This window comes from Dama dama, chromosome 33 (genome assembly GCF_033118175.1).
Source record: "Dama dama isolate Ldn47 chromosome 33, ASM3311817v1, whole genome shotgun sequence".
Lineage (NCBI taxonomy): Eukaryota > Metazoa > Chordata > Mammalia > Artiodactyla > Cervidae > Dama > Dama dama.
Window position 1 is genome coordinate 43,172,134 of NC_083713.1, and position 16,601 is coordinate 43,188,734.

Genomic DNA, 16,601 nt, shown 5'->3' on the forward strand with positions numbered 1-16,601 from the left:
CCATGGCAGCAACATGGATAGACCTAGAGATTGTCATACCAAGTGAAGTAAATCAGAGAAAGACAAATACATGACATCATTTTTATGTGGAATCTAAAATATGATACAAATAGAGTTATTTATAAAACAGAAACTGACTTGGGATCATAGAAAACAAGTTTAGAGTTACCAAAGGGAAAAGTGGGGAGAAGGATAAATTAGGACTTGGATAGATGTAAAGACCATATATATATATACACACATACATATAATAGACAACCAACAAGGTCCTGCTTTATAGCAAGTGACTATATTTAATATCTTATACTAACCTACAAGTGAAAAGAATAGAAAAAATACATATATTAATCTATAGATAGATATTAATAGATATATCCAAATTTCTTTGTTATATACCAGAATCTAACACATTGCAAATTAAATACTTTAATTGTATATTTCAAGTAAATTTAATAAAAAGAAGCTAAGGTTAGTGCTGATTGTTTTAAAGAACAATAAAGATTCCTGACTTTAGTGGAAAGAGTGAAAATTAAGACATTTCACATAATCTTTCATGTGTATTGAATATGCAACCCAGCTATAGGGAGTAGTTTATATATTTGTAACAAAGAGAATCAAAAAGAGAGACAGCCCTGTGAGAGTTTCTTAACATGGTTAGTTGCAGTGCTTTTTAATAATGCGCTATTCCCATCCTGTGCTTTTCCCAAAACCACAGTGTCTATTTGGATCCTCAGGGATTAAGAATAAAAACACTGAACACATTTGTATGTGGTATGTCCAATTCTCTGGGAGTTTGAACTAGTCCTCCTCTCCACGGTCTGAATTTCAAATAATCTTAAAAGTTGATAGCCTCATTTGAAGCTCTATGCTTTTGGTTTGTTTTGATTTGTAAATCATTCTGAGACATCATATAAACTGCCTTATTGTAAGAATGAAAGCGAATGGATTTCCATCTTTTAAGTGGTATTTCTACTTCTCTTAGTGAGAAAAGTTCAGCAGCTCAGTGAAGCACATGCATTTATAATTGTATTTATTTTGAGGGTATCTATTTCACACTAAGTTACAGTCTATTATGATGCAAAATTCAAAGAAAATACTAATAGAGTATTTTAATCTGTGAATTAGCATACAACATTTGTTTATTTTCTCCCAGTAAGAAGTATTCATGCAGTGAAATAAAAGTTATCAGGTTTTTTTTTTTTACCTACAATTTTAACAGTTGCTAGATTCTCTCATTTTTCTTTCTTTCTAACGGCTTTGCTGCATTCAGTTGGACCGTTTCTTTCCCCTGTACTTGCTGTTGTTTGAACTATTTAGAAATTTTAAAGTATCACTGTGAAACCATTTAAGCCCAAGAACAGGAAGCCTAAAGCAAATAGTGTGGATAAGACCAAATAATAATTTATAGAACTTTTCCATTGAATGAGAAAATACTAACACTATGAGACAAGTGATCTGTTAAATAAAATAATAAAAATAGTAGGTTGTAAAAAGTAGTTCAACTGACTCTGGAATTCAGGATTTAACTTTTTATTTCCAATGTTAACTGTGAGTGTACCATTACAGGAAGTCATTTTAAAAAATGCACAGTGTGAAAGTTGCAAGCTAAGATTTATTTGAGGCAAAATAAGGACAATAGCCTGGGGAGACAGCACTTCAGATAGCTCTGAGAAACTGCTCCAGAGAAGCAGGTGGGAAGATTGGTATTTATGAGATTTTGGGGAGGGGGCAATACATGCAGTCAAGCACATATTTTTCCAGAAGGTTTCTGCTAGTTTCATGAAGCTTTTGCTAGTCATGAGGAGCAGTTGTTGTTGTCACTGTTCCTCATTAAGGATTTTAGTCTTTCTAGATGTGAGGAAATACAAGAATCAGTCACATATCAGCTCCTAAAACTAACTATCTGAGGACCTATCCTGACAGTTTTTCCCTAGTGCAGAGTGGCTCACTTCTGATCTCTACCCTAAACTCCTTTCAGGGGGTGTTGAAGGTAGCAGCTACAGTAGTTCATGACTTAATCCTTATAGACATAGATGGTAAGTGCCCATGGCAAGTGCCAATTTGTACTTGACAAGTAACAACCTTATTTTTTCCTCCAAAATCCCTTCCTAATTATGAATATTTGGTTCCTTTCATTATATATAATCACTTGAATTCACAGTAATCACATAAACCTACTGCTCACATAAAAACTTTATGAAATTTTATCAAATACTTCAGCTTTACTTTCTTTACTTAGAGTGACACAATAAAATATTTTGCATATTTTTTGTGTATGGTGTTAGAAAGTGTTCTAGTTTCATTCTTCTACATGTATTTGACCAGTTTTCCCAGCACCACTTGTTGAAGAGACTATCTTTTCTCCATTTTATATTTTTGCCTTCATTGACAAAGATAAGGTGTCCATAGGTGCATGGATTTATCTCTGACCTCTCTACTTTGTTCCATTGATCTATAATTCTGTCTTTGTGCAGTACTATACTGCCATGTATAGATGTGAGAGTTGGACTGTGAAGAAAGCTGAGTGCCAAAAAATTGATGCTTTTGAACTGTGGTGTTGGAGAAGACTCTTGAGAGTCCCTTGGACTGCAAGGAGATGCAACCAGTCCATCCTAAAGGAGCTCAGTCCTGGGTGTTCATTGGAAGGACTGATGCTGAAGCTGAAACTCCAATACTTTGGCCACCTCATGCGAAGAGTTGACTCATTGGAAAAGATCCTGATGCTGGGAGGGATTGGGGGCAGGAGGAGAAGGGGACGACAGAGGATGAGATGGCTGGATGGCATCACCGACCTGATGGACATGAGTTTGAGTAAACTCTAGGAGTTGGTGATGGACAGGGAGGTCTGCTGCAATTCATGGGGTCGCAAAGAGTTGGACACGACTGACCAACTGAACTGAACTGAACTGAACTATTTAAAAGGGGGACACATTCCATTCATAAAAGTAAAACAAGAAGAATGGCCGGACACCTGACACATCGAGGTGTAAATGATTTTGCAAAAACGTATCACTTTTTATAGTAAATATTTTTAATTTTTACCAATGGCTAATCATCAGTAGAACTTAGTGGAGAAAACAGCACTAGCAAACCTAGGTCAAATAAAAATCAATATTTGCTAAGTGGCTGATACTTTCAATTATTTATATAGTCAACACAATTCAAATATAATTCTCAGCAGGATGTTGTATAGATGTTTTAAAAAATTGCTTGAAGAAAAAAATAATTCACTAAAGATATGTTTATGGCAAAGATGCACATGAAAAGATGCTCAGCATCATTAATTAGGGGGATGCAAATTAAAGCCATAATATAATTACACTATACACCATTAAATAAAAACCTAAAAAATTTCAAATATGATGAGGATGCTGAGCAGATGGAATTTACATACAGTACTAATAAAAAAAAAATGGTATATTCACTTTGGAAAACATTTTGGCAATTTCTTATGAAACTAAAAATATACTTACTATAAGACCCATCAATATCATTCTTAGGTATTTACCCCAAAAATATAAAATCTCATGATCACAGAGAAGCCTGTCAGAATATTTATAGTAGCTTGTTCATAATTTGACTATCCTGTAGTCAAATAACTTGACTATCCTCTAAAGTGAGAATGGATTTAAAAACAAAACAATCAAACAAAAAAAAACTGTGACACAACCATACTGTGAAATAGTACTCAGCAATAAAAAGTAATGAGTAATTGATACACACAAAAAAGGGAGATGATGAATCCCCCTTTTAACAACTCATAATTAAATATTATTAAAAAGGAGCTTTCTATTTGCAATTATTTTAGCTGCTTTTGCTCAAATTAAGTAATTTACCTTATTTCTCAAAATATGCTTGTGTCTGAATTGATCTTAAAACATTGTGTAGTTTTATGGGTCCAGTTGGGTTCAGCCTTAAAATTTTAAATTTTTTAAACAATTTATATCTTCCCAAAATATTAGAATGTTTATTGGAACATTATACAATATTTCAAATGTAGTTAACATGTATTGAAATTTTATACACAATTTAAAAGTCAATCATCATACATTTTAATAGTATATAAGGAAAAACCATAGTTTTAATTCCTTACTTAATTTATGTGAAGGTAATAAATTGTGATCATTTTCAGTGAGCAAAGTTATCTTACAATATTACGATGTTAGTTCAATAATAATGATGTTTTCTAATATTGATTATATCATTTTTCAATTTTAGAATCATATTTTTTAAAATATCTGAAAGATGAAACATCAAATCAAAATTCCCTAATTTTGATTTTACCTTTGCATTAATTATATCAGAGTATATTATACACATTTCAAATAGCGATATGATTTTTTAAAACAATTCCTTTGGTTCTAACTTTTGTGTAAGAAAGATGTTCAGAGACATTCTTATGCAATTTTAACATTTATGAATTAATCTACTGCTTAACTCAAAGTTCAGTTACTCAGTTGTGTTCGACTCTTTGCAACCCCATGGACTGCAGCACGCCAGGCTTCCCTGTCCATCACCAACTCCCGGAGATTGCTCAAACTCATGTTCATGGAGTTGGTGATGCCCATCCAACCATCTCATTCTCTGTCATCCTCTTCTCTTCCTGCCTTCAATCTTTCTCAGCAACAGAATCTTTTCCAATGAGTCAGTTCTTTGCATCAGATAGCCAAAGTATTGGAGTTTCAGCTTCAGCATCAGTCCTTCCAAAGAATATTCAGGAATGATTTCCTTTAGGATTGACTGGTTGGATCTCCTTGCTGTCCAAGGGACTCTCAAGAGTCTTCTCCAACACCACAGTTCAAAAGCATCAATTCTTCAGTGCTTAGCTTTCTTTATGGTCCAACTCTCACATCCATACATGACTACTGGAGAAACCATAGCTTTGACTATACAGACCTTTGTTGGCAAAGTAATGCCTCTGCTTTTTAATATGCTATCTAGGTTTGTCATAGCTTTTCTTCCAAGGAGCAAGTGTCTTTTAATTTCATGGCTGCAGTCACCACCTGCAGTGATTTTTGGAGCCCCCAAAAATAAAGTCTGTCACTGTTTCCATTGTTTCCACTTCTACTCTTAATTTTATTAATAATCAGAACATTTGTGATTTATGATATTGATGTCAGAATCTCTGTTTCTAAGATATGTAGATAAATGGTTAAAATACCAGTTTTTACTTTTTTATGACTTCTCTGAGCCACTCAGCTGGTGCTCTAACAGTTTGTGCAAGGAGTGACATTTGGAAAATTAAATATGTTGTCCATAAGTCATAAATATTGGTAGACATTTGGTGACCATTCTTAATATTTTTTAAAATACCATTTTAATACTTTTTATTTTGTAGAGACAACATATATGAGCAGTAAAGCTTCATATTGACACATGATATTCTCATGTGATTGTAATAAAGATGTGCTTAATGGCACTTGATCATACAACTGATTTTTCACATCTTTTGCCATTGCATCAGTCTTTATGGAAACACTATTATTTCATAATGAAGTGGAGAAAATGCATTATTTGGATTTTTCTTTCAGTCTCAAAACCTCTCATAGCTGATAAGTTTAATCTTTTTAATAGTATGTAGCTTAGCATTCTGTGGTCATTTGTGGTATACTAAAATAAACAACAGTCTCTTTTTTCTTCTTTAATGCTAAGTGCCCCAATGTTAACGGTTTTTTTCTTTTAACATTAAAATCATGGTACGGAGTTTTCAAACCTTGTTTCTAAACCTTAGAAGTGTGTTACCTTTTGCTAACCACATCAGCATATTTTGTTGTAAAATATTCTATTCAACTTAACATGTCATTGTTTCATTAGAATAAAAATAACATTAGCAGGTTATGTAGGTTGATAATTGTTATTTATGGCATATATTTAAAACCCAATATGAAATATACCACTGAGTATTGTTGAAATATATTCTTTGTGGTGAATATGCCAGACTAAGTACTAAATCTATAAGAAATAAATATTTTCAAATGTTAATATAGTCATATAAGTCAGGTGACTAATCCTTCTTCAATTTGCTTTTTATATTTACTTGTAAAAAATCCAATGTCATTAAAGCCAGGGAAATGTATTTATGTGTGGGTTTACATTTTAAAAGATAAGTTTTAAGTGATTTTTCATGTACATCATTATCCATCAAAGCATTTGAGATTTGTGTGGGATATGAAAACATTATTTCTTGTTTGAAGCTCTCCATGACAGAAAGTCTTATATCTTTGGCATTTACCAGATATGCTAGCATCATCATCCTATTACTGAAAAAAACGGGGGCCCCTAAATTCAGATAGTGTCCTCTTGGAATTGCATTGCCTACAGGAATTGTTACTGACGTCTCAACTTATCCTGTGTGCCTCCTAAAGCATCATATTGATCATGTCACTACTCAGTTCAAATTTACAAAAGTCTGTCTGATGATCAACAATGTAAAAACGTATAATCAGAAGAGCTTAAATCTTCTAAACTGTCATTGGTTTGTAAAAGTGTATACATTTAATGGGCAAAAAAGTTTGAATGAATGTAATATATGTGAAGTGAATATATTATAGTCTATCTTTGCCATAAAATAAATATTGAAGCAAGAAAAAAAAAAAAAAGTCAGCCTCCAGAGTCCTTATTCTGGCAGCCAGTATTCTCCATCCTCTAGGTCCAAAACTCAGCTCAACTTATCTCTACCAGGAGACTATCTTAATGCTTCAGTTAGTGAAAAAATTTACTCATTGTGAATAGCTTTTCTTTTTCTTTACCTAGCATTTATGCTATTCTATGCTGTACTTCTGGTTATCTCTACTTTGATTTGCACATTATGTGGACTTGTTTCAAATGATTTATCCATATTATGTTTGTCCAGAATTTTTAGTCACTAGAAATAAATTTCTAACATTTCACAAAATAAATTATTATTCTATGCCACAAATATTATTCACCTAATTAAATCCACAAATAGATAATATTAAGGTATAAAGAAAATATTCTTGCATTAAAATCTTTAGGGAATACAGTTTGCCCCAAAGCTCAAATACCAAGAAGCAAATACAAAAATCTTTTTCAAAGATTCAGTTGCATCAGTTCCAAAGTAACTTAATCTATTTCCTTCATTCCCAAATCACTTTTAATCAGAATCCCATTTTCTTTTGATTCCTAGAATTTCCATTAGTTTTTCCTTACACAAAAGTGACCATATGTGGATTGAGGTAAAAAAAAAAAAAAAAAGTAAATAGAGGTTTAAGATTCAGGCTGACTCTGTATGTATGCAGCAGAATCAAAATGATCTATAGATTATACTGAAACCAATTTGCTGCAAAGAGTCAGCATGATTCTCCCAGTGACAGAGTAGCTAAAAGTGATAGTCTCCCCTGTTGAAGGTGCAATGTGCATAAATCACTGTAAATTAGGTCTACAAAACCATATAGTCAAGGTAATCTACCACGGAAATGTAGACTCAACCAAAGATACTTATTAAACACTTCCTGGCCTGAAGATTCAATTGGAAAGGAAAATTTGCTCTCCATGTTAAATATGAGAACTTTGTAGTATCTTCACAGTTCTCCTGTAAATCTAAAATTGTTCTAAAATGAAAAAAATGTAAAGGACTCAAATACCACCAGACAACTTCTGTACTGGTTAAAATTAGTGCAATTGCCAAGGGGAAAAAAAAAAAATAGAGACTCAAAATACATTGGGAGAACTTGCCAAAATTGACAGAGCTAGTATATGCTGGTGATCTTAAACCTAAATGTACTCTGAGGCCTGATTGCTTGACTCTGCAAATTTGTAGAAACTGAAATAGGGCAATGACAATTGGACCACCCATTATAGACAGCAAATACAAAAGGCTATGGTTCCAATTATGGATATGGTTTAACTATGCTTCCTTACTACTAGTTAATTTTCAGGGTTAATTAAAATGATAACTTTCTTCACTAGTTTGCTTTCTTGATAAGCAATCAATTTTTTCTATTTGAAGTAGTTGCACTATGGTTAATTAGTTCTATAAAGAGGGAGGGGCAATAAAAGCTACTTAAAAGAATTTGAAAAGAGTAGATACACGTATGTATATAACTGAGTCACTTTGCTGTACATCTGAATCTAGCACAACATTGTCAATCAACTATACTATGACATAAAATAAAAAGTTAAAAAAAAGCATTTTGAGAAAAGTGAAAGAAATGAAGATCATCCTAAATTTAAAGTTCATTTCTTAGACTCTAGATACCTGATCTCTTTACATGAATAGAAAGTTACTCATCAGGTGTTTACTTAGGTAAACTGTGTTTGGGGAGAAGATTATACACACATTGATCTGTTTTGTTTGTTTGTTTGTTTGTTTTCCTCTTTCAGGTCTGTGATGTGTTTAGCTGAGATTATTTGCACATAGCCCTATTTTCCAAAAACACTAAGCTATATCTAACAGAGTTAAATCCAAATACTCCTCTCCCAAAATGTTAAACCTAATATAGAATCCCTAAGTTTAATTTATTTTAGTTATGGATTTCATGAGTCTCTTAATTATGTCTACTGAATTACTGAAGGTATGGTATGCAGTCTTGTAATATTTACTTGCTTTACTATAGAAAAGCTTTGTGTACGTGGGATATATTTGTGGCCCAAATCCTCAAGTTTCTTCTTACAACGTTAGTCTTCCTCTGGATTTTGTTGTTGTTGCTTTTCTGATTTCTGACTTTGCTAAATTGGTACACTCTCTCATTTTACGTATAGGTGTTCCTTCTCTTTTCAAGCTCAAGTGGTACAAACCCATATTCTCTATAGTTTCCCCAAAAACATTTTATACAAGTCAACTATTTGTAGTTCAAATTTATTAAATAAAGTAGATTTTCACTATGTTGCTTGCCCAGCATTTCAATTCCCTTTGAGGGGAATAATATCTAAATATAGCAACTTCAGTATTTATACAGTATACTTCAGTAAAGCTCACTCTAGCCTAGGTCCAAAGGCTAATTATGTGGCCTCAGTTAACCAATCTTAATATTCCATCTCTGAGTGTCTGATACTAGTCAGACTAATCAGGTTAAAAGTAACAGAGCAGAAAGGTAGATATTGGAGGCACTATTTCAGTCTGAAATAGGCCCCATCTTCCCTGTTAGTAGAAAAAGTCACAGTATCTGCAATTAGAAAAAGACTATCTGATACAGTGTAGGCTGAGAGGGAGAGGAATACTGCAAACAAAATATCTCTTTATAAAATATCATTTTACCACCACTTATCTCAGAGATCATCTCTTAACATCTAGCTTCTTACCATCTTGCTGTTTCCTCCTCCTTCTATCACGATTCACTGTGTTCTATTTCCTCTCTTAAAATCCACCTCCCCTTTCTTCCCTGCTGCTGCTGCTAAGTCACTTCAGTCGTGTCCGACTCTGTGCGACCCCATAGACAGCAGCCCAACAGGTTCCCCCGTCCCTGGGATTCTTCAGGCAAGAACACTGGAGTGTGTTGCCATTTCCTTCTCCAATGCATGAAAGTAAAAAGTGAAAGTGAAGTCGCTCAGTCGTGTCCGAATCTTAGCGATACCACAGACTGCAGCCCACCAGGCTCCTCTGTCAATGGGAGTCTCCAGGCAAGATTATTGGAGTGGGGTGCCATTGCCTTCACTGTTTCTTCCCTGACTCATTAGTAAAACTAAACATTTTACTTAGTTATTATACAGTGAAAGTGGAATTTTCCAGGATTGGTCAGCCTAATTACAATTTTTAAAAGTTTTAAAGGCTGTGCATCCACACAGTACAAAATTAAAAAGGCAGCAAAAGATACAAAATGAAAAGAAAGTTTTCCTGCCCCTACTATTTCTGGGATAATTTCCCTCCCTAGAGACATGCATTGTTACCAATTTAAAAGCAGACATTTGAGAAATTTTTGAACTTTTCTATGGATTTTTTGAGAATCAATGTATTACACTTTCAAAGAGCATTTTGAAAAAGAATACTGCTTCAATTAAGCCATAATGAAACATTATGCAGAGAACATATAAAATAACTAGAAGTATAATTTTATGTTTCTTATGGAAGTACATAGAAATTGCCTTTTATGTTTGCTCATAAATTTACTCCTTAAAAAGGATTAAGAGTATGTATGAGTCAAGTAAAAAAGAAAAAGTGAGTCTATAGTCTTTATATATTATTTTGAAGTTTATATCAAAAAGATGAAAGAATATTATTATAAATGATATAAAAGCATACATATTTCAAAATATGCCAATAAATGAACTATTCACTTAAAGCTTATTGTTAATCAGTATATTGGTTTTCTTTTTAAAAACGTACATCCTAAAGTTAAAAATTAGTATTCATATTGTAATTTTTCAACTATAATTTAAAAGATGGATATATAAAAGAGGATATATTAAAAAAGAAAAGTTCGAATGGCAGTGGAATATAATAATATTATGTTTAACTAGACCCCTGTTCTTCATGCTCAGCATCAGTTCAGTTGCTCAGCTGTGTTCAACTCTTTGCGATCCCGAGCTGCAGCACGCCAGGTCCCCCTGTCCATCACCAACTCCCGAAGCCGACCCAAACTCAAGTCCAGTGAGTCAACTTCAGCATCAACTTCATCCAAGTCTTTCCATCCAGGTTCGGTACACATGCAAGAGACGTGGACCAAGGCACAGACATAACACGTGTTCACTTTTGCACCATCTTGTTTCTTACACTAATTTTCATGTAGTGCTTTTCACTATGTTTTTTGATTACCTGTGAAATACACTGCACAGAATCAACATCCTCTTTTTGTCATAAATTGTCAACATGGTTGAGCTGATTTTGTCATTTTTTTAAATCTTTTTCATTATTTTCATTAGTTTGGATAAAGAATATGCAATTTTTTTATTCAAGAGGGGGAGTTTTTCTTTTTCCAGCTCCATGTAGTACTCTAATAAACTCATGTTCTCTACCTGTATTTCTTATATTTTGAAAAATAAAGCTTTTAGGCAATGCTTAGGTAGCAGTTTTTCTTACCCAGGGAAGTTACACTATAAAGAAGCCTGTTTTACCAAGGATTTGTGTTCTCATAATCTCACCATGGCTGGCTATCTTTTGTCCTTTTCTCACTGAAGTAATGGTTTTAATGTAATAGGCTGAAAGATCAGATAGCTGATCACAGAAATTCATGGCATATAATGCGCATTTCCAAGTAGCGATAGCTATGAGAATAGAAAGAAGAACTGATCACTATAATCCACAGTGAAAGAGAAATCAAGTTTTATTATTTCCGTTGTGGAAAAATGTATCTTTTGTCTTCAGCATCGTATATATTGACTATAGTTCTAATAATGATATATAATTTTTTAAAAGCAAAATCAAAAATGAAAAAGGTAGAAAAGATTTATTTAAAAATTTGATAGAGAGAAAAAATGAGTTAAATAAGGTAGTGTGTGAAGTGTAAAATTCAATGCATTGAAAAGAAAGTAATGTTTTCATATTCCCCTAGATCTTTCTTCCATGGGCCAAGCATTATTTCTTGGGGCTTCCCTGGTGGCTCAGAAGGTGAAGCATATGCCTGCAATGCGGGAAGCCTGGGTTAGATCCCTGGATCTGGAAGATCCCCTGGAGAAGGAAATGGCAACCCACTCCAGTACTCTTGCCTGGAAAATCCCATGGACAGAGGAACCTGGTGGGCTACAGTCCATGGGATAGCAAAGAGTCAGACAGATTGAGCGACTTCACTTCACTTCACTTCACAACTCATCACTTTCAGTCTATTTTAAACAGTGCAGGACTTCTTTATTATTCTATAACTTAAAGACAAGTAAAAATTAATGAGATCTTGGGGAAAAATTGAGTAATTCTGGCTGATTATTGCAAAAGAGTTTTCTGAGCAGAATTGCAGAGGAAGGATTAGAAAATTCAAGTTGTAAATCTAAATTCATTATAATGAAGAAAATTCTAAGAATTCAGCAGATTGAAATGGTATTTAATATTTTAGGCTTTTTCATCAAGGGAGTATGTTTCTTGGCCAAAGATTTATATTAATATATAGATTCAAATAATACCTTCCATTTTTGTAACATTTGTTCTTTATAGAACACTGTCATATACATGACTCAATGTATATGAGCCATTTTTCCTCCTAAAATTTTACCCAAATATTTTAGTCTTATTTCTCAACTTGGGTTTAAAAACATTAATATGCTACTAAGTTAAGTAGGTAAGTAAAGTTGTTCAGTCCTGTCTGACTCTTTGCGACCCTATGGACTGTAGCCTACCAGGCTCCTCTTCCCATGGGATTTTCCAGGCAAGAATACTGGAGTGGGTTGCCATTTCCTTCTCCAGGGGATCTTCCCGACCCAGGGATGAACCCAGGTCTCCAGCATTGCAGACAGATGCTTTACCGTCTGAGCCACCAAGGAAGCCCATGCTACTAAGTTAAGGGTTGTCAAATGGTTGAAAGCATCATCATCCTTTCAAAGCTTGCAATAGTCAGTCTCATCTTCTGTTACTGATATCATCATGACAGTGTCAATTCCCATATTCACTGGTTAGATTTGCTACATAATATGTACATAAATATACTGCAAACCAAATATTATTCCAATTACTATTACTAGGGAATAACTAGACATCAGAGCTTTGAAGGAAGGTATTGTTAGTAAGTTAACGGGAAACACATGGTGTTGTGAAAAGTGTATTAGAGGGAGAGAGAAAAATACGAATTGGAGAGAAAGTAACTGAAAAAGAAATGTATGTAACACTCATTGTAAATAAATGAATTTAAGATAAAGAAAAAAAAAGGATGTCAACAGGCTTTTAAGTTTTTTCTCTGATCAGATTTGATAAGTAATTGTCCATATTGATTTTTTTTCTTTTAGTTTAAAAGTTCATACCAAAAGATCCAAGTTTGCTTAGCCTACAACAACACATGTCTCCACTAATGTGATGTTTAATATGATTTCCTTTCTGAATTAGATTTATAAGTTAAATATGATCATGTATACTGAAGCATGAATATTTTTACATAAAAAAATTAAAAGGATCCCAGTCTTTAAGGGACTGATCTCAAATCCTAAGATTTTTAACACATTCTTTGGTTGCATATGTAGATTCAAAATTTATTACTTCTGAAAAGAAATAAACAAAATTCAAATAAATCATACTAATCAGAAAACTTAATTATAATTTTATTCTTGGGTTTAGTCACTCCAGCGTGTCCAACTGCTTGTAATCCATTGGACTGTAGCCTGCCAGGCTCCTCTGTTCATGGAATTCTCCAAGCTAGAAAACTGGAGTGGGTAGCCATTCCCTTCTCCAGGGGATCTTCCTGACCCATGGATCGAACCATCCTCTCTTGCATCTCCTGCATTGGCAGGTGGGTTCTTTACTACTAGTTCCATCTGGGAAGCCCAATTATATTTTGAAAGAAAAAAGTGAAAGTGAAAGTTACTCAGTTGTGTGGGACTCTTTGCGACCCCATGCACTATAGAGTCCATGGAATTCTCCAGGCCAGAATACTGGAGTGGGTGGCCTTTTCCTTCGCCAGGGCATCTTCTCAACCTAGGGATCAAACCCAGGTCTCCCTCACTGTAGGCAGTTTCTTTACCAGCTGAGCCACAAGGGAAGCCCAAGAACACTGAAGTGGATAGCCTATCCCTTCCCCAGTAGATCTTCCCGACCCAGGAATCAAACCAGGGTCTCCTGCATTGCAGGCAGATTCTTTACCAACTGAACTATCAGGGAAGCCCAAAACTATTCATGTAAAATATCAATTGTTTGCATGTAAATTTCTAACAGATATGCTATTATTGCAGATATTTGGAGTTATTTCAAAATTCTGGAACATAACTTAAAACTTATACGTACTACTAAAAGATGGACATGAATACATACCTTATAATTATTTTCAGAACAAACACAGTTTAAATTAAAACATTTCAGCTATTGCAACTAGAGGTTCAACATACTTGGGAAATGTATTTATGTGAAGCAAACATCTTCCAATCATGTGTTTAAATTCATGAGCCTGCATCAATCCTTTGCTTCCAAATAACTGCAGGATGAACTCAGCAAGTAAGGTGAGGAATATGAATTACAGGAATGCTGTGTACATTTTTTACCATTTCTCCAAATGATAACATCTTTGAGAACTATGGAACACCATCACAACCAGGATATTGACATTGATATAATCACCAATCCAATTCAAATTTCCTCAGTTCTACTTATATTCATTTGTATCTGTGCATATTTACTTCCATGTAGTTTTTTCCCATAAGTGTAAAATCATGTATTCATTGCTACAGTCAAGATACAGAAGAGTTATTTCACCACAAGGATCCCTTGCATTAGCTTTTATAACCACACACTTCTTCCTTCCCATACTCTCAGCTGTAATCCATAGAGAGGACTAATCTGTTCTCTTTTTCTATTGCTTTATAATTTTAATAACTCTATATAAATGGTATCACACAGAGTATGTGATCTTTCAGGATAGCATTTTTTAAATTTAATACAGTTCCCTTGAGATTTATCTAAGTTCTTCCATTCACTATTTTTTAATTGCTGATTAGTGTTAAATAATATGGATATACCATAGCTTGTTTAATTGATCATTTATCAATTGAAGGATATCTGCATTATTTTCAGATTGTGGCGCTTACAAAGTTTGCCATTTTGTTTTTTGTGTTCTGTTTATTTTTCCTGGTTCTCATTCCCCTATTACTCTTTTATCTTCCTGTGGATTGTGTGAAAATTTTAAAGGATTTCTTATTAAATAATTTATCTTGTTTCTTTCTATATTTTTACTAATGGCCTCTCTGGGTATTGCAAAATACATATGTGATTCATCATAGTCTACTGGTGTCAACCTTTTACTATTTCAAGAAAAGTGTGGAAATTTGACTGGCATTTTGTCTCCTTTATTCTCTTTTTAAAATACCATTGTCTTGAATATTAGATGCCATTATTATTTTGAATCACAAAATTTGACTTGTAAAACGTAATAAAGCTGTTCTACTGTACACACCTGTATTTTTGTTATCATTGTTCCTCATCTTGATGTTGCAAGATTTTCTTTTTTTCAATAATTTCATTTCTGTTTGAGGAAATATTTTAGCCCGGCTTTAACGGTAGATCTAGTGAAAATCAGTTATTTGTGTTTTCCTTAATCTGAAAATGTCTTTTATTTCTCCTTCATTTCTAAAGGGTAGTTTTTACCAAATATAGAATTTGAGATGGATAGATAAATAGACTTCTGTTCTTTCAGAACCAGAAATATTATGTTCACTTTCTTCTGATTTCAGATAAGAAATCTATAATTTGAATTTGTGATCCTCCATAGGTAATTTGTTATTTATTTCTGGCTGCTTTTAAGAGCTTTTTCTTTTCTTTTCAGTTTTCAGATGTTTAACTATGATGTGTCTTAGAATTAATTTCTTTGGGTTTATCATATTTTGGGTTATCAGATCTTCTTGAATCAGCACTTATCAGTTTAGGAAAGGATTCAGTAATTATTTCTTTGATTACTCTTTCAACCTCACTTTCTCATGTCTAGGACCATGACATGAATATTGGATGTTTGTACTATTTTGTTTTATTCCACAGGTCCTTGATAGTCTGTTTTCTCCTGCTGTTCAGATTAGATAAATTTTATCAATCCATCCCCAACTTTAATCACTGTATCTTCTGCCATCTCCATTCTACTCTTGAGTTCATCCAACTGTTTTTATTCTGATTACTGTATTGTTCAGGTGTCATAATTGCCAATGGATTCTTTCTCATAACATATTTCTTCAGTGAAATCTTTTTTTCTTTCAAAAGAATTTATAATTGCTAGTGCAAGTAGTTTTATGATGACTACTTAGAAATACTTGTTGATAATCCCAACATGGAGAAGGCAATGGCAACCCACTTTAGTATTCTTGCCTGGAAAATTCCATGGACAGAGGATCCTGGTGGGCTATAGTCTATGGGGTCACAAGAGTCAGACATGACTTACTGTCTAAACCACCACCATCAATCCCAACATATAAAGTATTCTCTGTTGACATATTATGATTGCCTTTCTTATCCAATTTGTGTTTTCTTGGTTGTTGATATGAATTAGTATTGATTGTATGCTGAACATGCTTGCTAACAGAAGATTCTGTTGTTTGTTGTTCAGTCACTGAGTTGTGTCCAACTCTTTGAGACCTCATGGACTGCAGCACGCCAGGCTCCCCTGCTCTTCATCATCTCCAGGAGCTTGGTCAAACTCATGTCTATTGAGCTGGTGATGCCACACAAACATCTTACCCACTGTTGTCCCCTTCTCTTCCTGCCTTCAATCTCTCCCAGAATCAGGGTCTTTTCTAATGAGTCAGCTCTTCACATCAGGTGGCCAAAGCATTGGAGCTTCTACTGCAGCATCAGTCTTTTCAATGAATAATTCAGGGTTGATTTCCTTTAGGATTGACTACTTTGATCTCCTTGCAATTCAAGGGACTCCCAGTCTTTTCCAATACCACCATTCAAAACAATCAATTTTTTGGTTCTCAACCTTCTTTATGGTCCAATTCTCACAACCATATGTAACTAGTGGAAAAACCATAGCTTTGACTGTATGAACCTTTGTCATCAAAGTGATGTCTCTACTTTTTAATATGCTATCTAG